The following is a 2,991-nucleotide window of genomic DNA, read 5'->3' on the forward strand; positions in this document are numbered from 1 at the left end:
GGCGAGCACGACCGCTGGAGGGAGCAGTAGAGTCGCTCCACCGAACACACCGGAATTGAGGTCGTGCCTTTTGAATAAGTCCGAAAGGCACGGGTCCCATACAGGACCATGAACCGCCAATAATTCCACCACGTGGGGTAGGGTCAATTGCCAAACTTCAATATACCTAATTACCCACGCGGACAAAGCTCCCGGGGAATTCACACCCTCAAGCGGGACGAGCCGTTATCATGCCCGACCCGTGTGTAACCCGAGCGGAGGTTACCAAAGCCTGTCGGTCCAAATGAACAATTTACTTCCTCGCTATTTCTCAACACACACTGTGCTAAACCAAGAAAGAAACACAGAAACAAGCTGGAACATTTAACAAAAGGGATATTTATTTATAATGGGCAGGGGAGCACGCAAGAGGGCAGAGTTAACCGAATAAAAGCAATGCAGGTATGTACAAGGCACTTAAACAATTCTACTTACAGGACAGCACCACACACACAAACACACACACACAGGAAATGGACCTCATGGGTCTATCTCGGTCAAGCCGGGCCGGGGTACCTGTCCGCTTCGTGCGGCCACACCGACTCCGAAATCACCATGGTGGGACCCGAACCCACGACCCGAAGTCCACGGCCCACGAACGAGGCTGCTCAACCACGATCACCACTGTCTCAGATCGCTCCAGCCACGACCACACCGTCTGCAGAACGTTCCTTCAGACCACCACACTCTCCCTCTTTTGGTGGGAGGAGCTTCTTCTCCCCGCCACTCGCCTCCTGATTGGACTGTGGGTTCTCAGGCGACTCGTGGCGGCCTCCCGATTGGCTGGGGCACGCGTATTGTGCTCGCCCTCCACTCATTGGCTGCAGGAAACGCTCTCTGTTCTTCCTCGGAGCGGAGCTTCGACCCGAGGCGACGAAGGCTCCGCCCACGTCCTCAGCCAAAAACACAAGTGTAATGGTGACCGGGTCGAGTGCAGGACGGCGCGCTGTTGTTGTAGTAGTTGTTGTTGTTGAAAGATCTAATAAACCTGACTATACAATAATAATTCGTAGCACACATGTGATTCCCGTTAGACACAGGTACGGGACCCTAACTATAAACACATACTTATCGAGATAACTAACCATGATCTTTTCCACCCCCCCCTCTCCCCGTTAATTCACCCCAAACCATCCTCCTTCCCTGTAGTAACCATCTTGTTTGTACCGTGTACCCCACCCTATCCCTCTCCCTTCCACATATCTCTTAATATCTCTGTTTCCCACTGTTTTGTGCTTCTTTCTCTTGCTCCCCTTGTTACATGTTCTGTTCTAGCTCTTATAAGAGCCTTGACATTGTGTGTAAAAAAAATAATAATAAAGGTCCCACAGAGTTTGGAGGTACAGACAGTTACACAGATCAAAGGAGTGAATCATTACTTTGGCATGTTCTCAATGTTTGATAAAGAACAACATTGCATTTTGACATTCTGACTGGCGCCGCTCATAGGACCTCGGCAGCTTTTACAATGCCTCCACAAAAAGCCATGCATTATATTCATTAAGTTTGTGAACTAAATAAGAAACATCTAAAGTTATATTTAATCATTTGTTAATTGATATATATATATATATATATATATATATATATATATACATATATATATATATATATATATATATATATATATATATATATATATATATATATATATATAAAGTCTTCCTGGAACTGATGCAACATTTCCAGGTTATTACATAGTTCTGCTCAATGTAACTAATTAATGACAAATCAGCATCACAAATCAATATCAACTGAAGGCAGATGTGTGTTTTACAGAAAGCAAATGTAACAGAAGACATGGATAATAATGTTTTCATTGGAATCCTCTCCACTGCAGCATTTTACATAAGTTCAATTAATATTTTAGGAGTGGTGGGATCAATGTCTTCATATTCTCACACCGATTACAAATGCTTAAAGAGGAAATCAACTTCTACCTTCCCCCCTTTTGTCCTTTAAATGACAATATTAAGTCAATTTGCAATTAACTGAAAATTCATAGCCCCTAAATTAGCATCTGTTTCCTGGCCATCAATCTCCAAGCATAAATCACAAAGCCGAGCCCTTCATATAGTCATCCCTCTCCAGAAGAGATGGGGGGCTTCCGGTGGTTGCATGGCTAGGCCTGCTGTCGGCCACCGCAGTAAGAGTAGAAGTAGGCCCTTTGGCCTTCGGCCATCTACTCGATATGGGCGATCTAGGATTTTCAACACACCTGTGCGTGTAGCATTCGGGGAACAAGGCTGATAAATGCATCAAGGATAACATTTGTCCATAGTGACAGAATATACTCATGACAACAACCTATGGATTCTCAATCACAATTTTGCATTAGTCATAAAACTCCTCATCAATATCAGGATCCTCATAAGAGACGCTTGTTGAGAAACCATTCCAGATGTAGCTTTCCTCTTAAAGCAGAAGGGAAATCAATGAGGGTATTGTCATTGTCGCATATTTTAAAAATATGATGAGAACAAGTAATATCAGTCCAACAAAAATCCACTGCAACAATTTTGTCCAACATCCTCCAAAAATCCCTTTTAGCCAAGAAGATATTCCATCATCTGTATAATAATTATGAAACTTAACTCCTTCCTCTTTAATTTTTTTCTGACAAACTTGCAATGTGTTCTCATTTGTCTGGGATACAAGTACAACATTCAGACCCAATAACTGCACAGGTCCACCTTGTGCAGCAAGTACCAAATTCAAAGCAGTTCGATTTTGCATAGCTACAGTTCGCATAGCAATCATTTCAGCATTACGATCTGCTAAACTATCTGCAGTTTCATTTGCAAGCAGATCCAAAGCTGCTGCCATTTTTACAAGTTCTTTGGCTACCTTTAGCACTTCTGTACTGAGCAAAGATGGTTATAAAGTCCAAGTCAGTGTTAGAAATACCCCGCTTACTTTGTTTCAAATTTTGAAATGGGGAATGGATAAGTA

This window comes from Eptatretus burgeri, chromosome 17 (genome assembly GCF_056783735.1).
Source record: "Eptatretus burgeri isolate ZD-2024b chromosome 17, Ebu_testis_v1, whole genome shotgun sequence".
Classification (NCBI taxonomy): Eukaryota; Metazoa; Chordata; class Myxini; order Myxiniformes; family Myxinidae; genus Eptatretus; species Eptatretus burgeri.